Consider the following 6,169-nt stretch of genomic DNA (forward strand, 5'->3'; position numbering starts at 1 on the left):
ATGTAAAAATTGTGGACGTAGGTTCGACCGAAAGGCAATGATGCATGGGCCCTGCATTTTGATATACCCGGGGCCACGTGAAATTTGCTACTCTACTCAAAACTAGTAAGGTACACATGTATTGAACGCATGAGATATCGAAACCAAATTATGAATAAATACACACTATAGCATGTGAAGCTTTGAGTCATATATGCATGATGTAGATGTTCGTTTAGTTCTTATAGTTCATTTCATTCAAAGTCAATTAGTTTTATAAAAATGTTAAGCTTCGTGGGGTGGTGCATTGTAAATCATAAAGTAAAAAACAAATAATGGCAATTCATTTAGAAAAAAAATCAATTAAGATACAGAAGATTCTAGAACAAAGGAGAAGTGCTTGTGTTTTGAGGTTTGTGCATTATGCTTAAGTTCAACCATGGAGTCTTCTAAATTGTACATGTGGTAGATCTGGTGGAATGCTGATGATATCCAACGGCCAGTAGTGCTCGGATTTGCCTATCTCTACACTGTCTGATTAGCTTCATCCAGCGACCATCTTTCAAAGTTATTGGCACACTATATAGTTCTTGTGCCATAGTTGCATGTTTTGAAAAAAGCTACTAGTGGGTTGTACTATCTATTTAGGAATAGAAGATGTATACATGGAAGTTGTAGGGAAAGAGATGACATGGAGCATCTCAATTCCTATGAGTAGGGATTGGAAAAGAGATGTCATTTGGTTCACATCACTAGGAACTTTTCTATTGAATCTAGAGATGACATGTATCTAAATTCCTATGAGGAGGGATTAGAAAAGAGATGTAATTTGGTTCATATCATAGGAACTTTTCTATTGAATATACGCTAATGTTTATTTTCCTTTGAAATTAAGGGAGTGTAGGAATCCATTCATATGAACCAAGTGGCTTTAAAACTATAGAAATGATATCATGTTTATTTCCTTTGAAATGTGTAGTATATGAATCTATTCCTATGAACCAATTGGCTCTAAAGGAAAAAATCCTATAAAAATCCTATCATATAGAGTTCCTATGATATTCCTCAACACTAAAGGATGGTTGAAATTGTTGCGGGTTATACAATGGTCTTTCTTTGTAGACTCCTCACCCATCTTTATAGTTACCTCTCGAAGATGAATGAAATGATATATACAGGGTATTCTACATGTGCAATTTGGTACACGAAAACTCGGTAAAAGTTTGCGAGGTTGCAATTTTCAATAAAGCTATATGCATTGCATTTCGGAACGGAGGGAGCATACGGCAGTTGCTAACACTCACGTGGAAGATCTGTGTGTAGGAGGAGTGGCTGTTCTGTTAAATGACATGGCAAAACTGACACTGTCGGATGCCGATCTAACGGTTCTTACGGCGTTCGTTAGGAAAAGGCTTGTGGCGAACGTTTGTCGGACAATGATTTACGGACACATGCATTGCATTGATACGTGCCCCCCTCTCTCTCACGCACGCGCACCCTCACGAGTCACGGCTCTCCCGAGTTCTCTCGCAGACTCGCATGTCGCACCCACCGTCTATCTGTAGGTAGACGTCACGCACATATGTGCTCTTCACACCTTACCCTCAGAACTTCTAAAAAACAAAAGACGGCACGCACATTTTATTTTAGCTCACACTCACACACTTATACTATTACTCTTGCGGTGAACGTTCTTTGGGCATAGTATATTGTACTCTCATGAAGAGAAGCGGTGCACGCACGCACTAGTTCTCTCACACCCACTCGCGGGTACACATAGGAGCGCATTTTTTTGAAGCTGGTACAACAAAATCACTCCACTATATATAAAAGCAGGAGCCTTAGCGCTTGCTTTACTAGGGTTCCTCTCATTCACTCTCTCATGCTCTCTAGATCTAAGCAAGACATATGTGGCCACACTCTCTCTCAGCTCACGGCTGGTCACAAATCTGGCCGAACAACCTCGACCACGGCAGGGGTGTAGGTGCATCGTTCACGCTGTCCTCGATGACGAGGGAGGAGACCAAAGGCTGCCCGCGCGTCCCGATCGGCGGCCATGCCGTTCTCTCCGAGAGAGCGCCGGCTCGGGAGGGCCTCCGACCCCTTCTTCCTCCCTGCGGTATTGTGGCCAAGATGCGGCCTCCTAATGCCGTCTTTGCCACATGCCGACTACCCTCAGGTAATATATTCCTTCGAAACCTACCTTGCTCTACTGCCCTAGCTCCCTTCGTGTGGATCCTTTTCTACTTCTGTCCGCTGTTCCAAAGCCACCGAGACTTCTACTATTATTAGAAGTAAAGCTAGTTCATACAGTCGACTCTAAGCATTGGTTCAAACAGGGAAGAAAGTGGGAAAGCTGCAGCATGAATCTAGGACTTGGTTCTAAGAGGAAACAGGGGAAAGTAGTAATATCTGTAACTGTTTAAATAACCGTATTTCGTATTTGCGCAAACAGGGATGTCTGTCTCCATATTGTTTCGGGATGTTTGTCTTCGTATCGTTTCTATCCGCGCAATCAAAAGCACACACCTCAGTTTTAGTACAAATGCGCAAAATGAGATGGCTATCCCCCATTGCCGTTGCCTAACCTCCCATCTTCAAGGTATCCCTACATTGGTAGTAACTAAGGTAGAATGACCAGCGCAATCTAATAGAAGCTGATTCATACGTTTTACTTCCTGGTTGCAGTGCAAGGACGAGCCAAAACAACTGCATCCTAGTCCAGAATGCACTTTCTACCAGTTCATCCATGGACTGAGGACTAGCTGGCACGGCTACACGGTGGTTTTTTGGACAGGTGTGCGGACAAGAGGCATTGTGGTCTGCTTATTTCTGCAAATAACGGTGCTTAAATTTAGTGGAATGCACAATCATTTCAGCTGGTCAGTACACTGCATGGTTCAGTTCAGCATTCCAACTGAGACCACAATTATAATTGGTTATTCTAGAATGAGAGAACCTAACCATGGATGGTGGCAACAAGAAAAAACCAGAGTGAACTCCAGGAAATTTAAGCCTGCCGGGAGGCCCTTTGCTCAGAGAAGCCTTGCTTGTTTTTTCCTGATTTGTAAACCTTGTCACAACTTTGTCTTTTGCTGTGAACTAGTATATGTTTGTTATGTTCTATGAATCATTGAGATGTATAAAATTGCTTAACTTATGCTTTTCAAGTTTTTTATGAAGACGAGTTTAATGTGAGTGTTCCACATGAGCGCTGGACTAGCGTGTGAACGTTTGGAATTTATTACATTGTGGCCTCAATTAACTGCATGAACCACTGTAACAAGATACATAGTTGCTTATATGTCAGACAGCAGATTGTTGATTGTTAGCTGGTCGATAGACTAGTGTTGAAGCGAGCTGAGCCAATGTGCCGTGTTTTGCACAAATGCTTACAAGTGGGGTAGCACCAATAGTGTTTACAAGTACTTATGTATACGTCGGCGCACAGTTCTCGAACGAGTGCTCTATTTCATCAAAACACACACTGCTCGTATGATAAACTGTGACAACTTATGTTTTACCATGCCATATTCATGAAAAAACTAGTGAGGACACATCTGTTTCAGCAACAATTATGGTGGTTCTCACATGATTCACGGGCACACAAAAGTAGCAGCAGTTCCCATAGACGGATTCAAACAGAGTACTAGCCCCAAAGGGGTCGATAACAGGCAAGGTTCGAATAATTAGACACAATCCAAACTACTATTAAACACTAACTGGGGCAACTATTTCATGCCTCGATCTAATTTGGGCTGGACACAAGACGGACCTTGCCATGAACATCATCAAGGACGTCCCGCAGCAGCTCAATCCTGTGAACCTTCATGAAGACAACCTTGTGGCCTTGCCACTGATAAACTTGTTTGTGGAGGCATGCCACGTCATCTTCCTGCGTAAGCTTGACAAGAACAGTATGCCTCACAAACGAAGGAGTAGCTTTGAACTTCTTGTGCTTCAGTACACCCTGGACAACACGCCTGACAACAGTGAGGCTGGAATACAACTCTTCATTGGTATAACCGCAAATGGCTTCCAGGGTCCAACAGCCTAAGAACTCTGTTTTCCCAGTGCGTATATTCAGGTCATCCGCCTCATAGCGAGTGACATGTACAACCACACAATCCTTGTCTGCATCAGAGCTCTAATTGAAACAGAAACAAATTCTGAATTACTTTTCAGTATAAGAAACACAAGTTATTTAAACCACTATGTATAGCATGGCATCGAAGCTAATAAAATTTTGCATTATTAATCACCACATACTTAGATGAAAAACCACAATAGAGATCGGCAAAGAAGTAAATCACCTTGGGCAGCTCAGCGCGGGGGGGGGGGGGGAGGCATATCCTCAAAGGGGGAAAATTGCTCCTGCAGTGCCAGGGGGGCTATAACCTCAAACGGGGCGTTGACCATCTCAGTAGGGGCCGTGAGCGTATTTGGGGTCGGCTCGGTGGCTGCCTCCATCTTCTTGGAGCTCTCTGTCTCGTGGGGATCAGCCTCCCGCGTCTGCTCCAATATCGGCAGATCTTTGCCTGGTTCTCCTTGGTCCATCATGAAACTGACGAATACTAGGAGACCACTGAAAGGAAAACACAATCGCAATGACAATGAAACAAAAAACAGAGTGAGGATCGGTTACTGCTTTGCAAAAGTTCTTTTTTTCTCTGAACGAAAATATACCAACATCACGGATCAGCTTACCTTCCCTTCCTTGGGAGAGAAGAACAGTGGCAGATGCAAGTGTTGCCTTTCTTGAAGACGGTGAGGGAGAAGGGGATTCAGCGAAGAGTGAAATGATGGTTGCTTCGTCCGTCAAACTTAGACTGCGGGGAGGTGGGGTTTTGTGATACGACGGCTCGTTACTGCCGCACTACGACCGGGGTGACTCTCGCCTGCATACTGCCTTCTAATTTGGTGGATGGCATTTGGGCCCGCACGTTGCATGGCCCGCATGTCGGTGAACAAAAGTATAACGGCATTCAGTAGAGGGAGATGTTTCAATGACCTAGGAGGAGCTAGAAGCGGTAGAGTGTCTCCACTGTACTAGTAGTAATTGTTTTTCTGGGTAGCTGTAGAGTGTCTCCACTGTACTAGTAGTAATTGTTTCTCTGGGCCCAAGACAAACAGCCCATCCACACTAGTAAATAGTAAAATCAATTCAAAAGCCCATACATTTACTGAATGAGAGGCGCTACCCACTCCCAGCACACCCCCCCCCCCAAACCTGGGTGCTCTTCTTCCTCCTCGCTCCCACCCACCTCACGTCAGCTCGCTCCACTCGTACCCCCAAATTCCTCACCTCACTCCAATAGAAAACCCCAGCTCCCCTTCTTCCTCACTCCTACAGAAAACCCCCAGCTCCCTTTCTTCTTCGCTCGCACTACAACTAGGCTCTTCATTCGTAACTCTACTCAAATCCGTGAGCACGACGCAACGCCCTCGAGGAAAATGGAGTCGGCTGACCCCAGCGCCAAGAAGATGAGGCTCCCGCCAGCGGCGATGCCTGTTGTAGATCCCGCACCCGGCAACGCGGGGAGAAGCGGCAACCCCGCCCCCACCGGATCCCACGAACCCATAGAATCTCGGGTGAACCGCATCAGTGATCTCACGGACGCCGTCCTTGGGGAGATCATCTCGCTTCTTCCCACCAAGGATTGTTGCCGCACCCAAGTCCTCTCAATTCGGTGGCGCCCTCTATGGCGCGCCGTGCCCCTTAATCTCAACTATCGTCAGCTATATCTCTTCAATGATTTTGAAATCCCCAGAGCCATCATCTCCTCCCACCAGGGCTCCGTTCAAAGCCTCTGCATCCCGTCATGCTACCTGAGCAAGCATACCAGGCCCTGCACGGTGGACGCCTGGCTGAAATCCCCTGAATTCATAGAACTACAGCTGCTTGAGTTCTACTATTCCCCTGGTAATCACATACCACATACCGAACGCCATGAACTTGTGCCCTCAGCACCGATGTCCATCTCGCGGTTTTCCTCCTCTCTCCGAACCGCCACCTTTGCATTGTGCTACCTACCAGACAATCTGGTACTAAACCTTCAACTCCCATTTCTCAAGAAACTTTCACTTGTGCGGGTTCGTATATCGAAGGCCTCATTGCACAACATCATCCACTCCAGTTGCCCTGCGCTGGAGTGCTTGGTTCTTGTTTTCACAGTTAGAATCGGTTATC

The sequence above is a fragment of the Triticum aestivum genome, chromosome 2B (genome assembly GCF_018294505.1).
Source record: "Triticum aestivum cultivar Chinese Spring chromosome 2B, IWGSC CS RefSeq v2.1, whole genome shotgun sequence".
Classification (NCBI taxonomy): Eukaryota; Viridiplantae; Streptophyta; class Magnoliopsida; order Poales; family Poaceae; genus Triticum; species Triticum aestivum.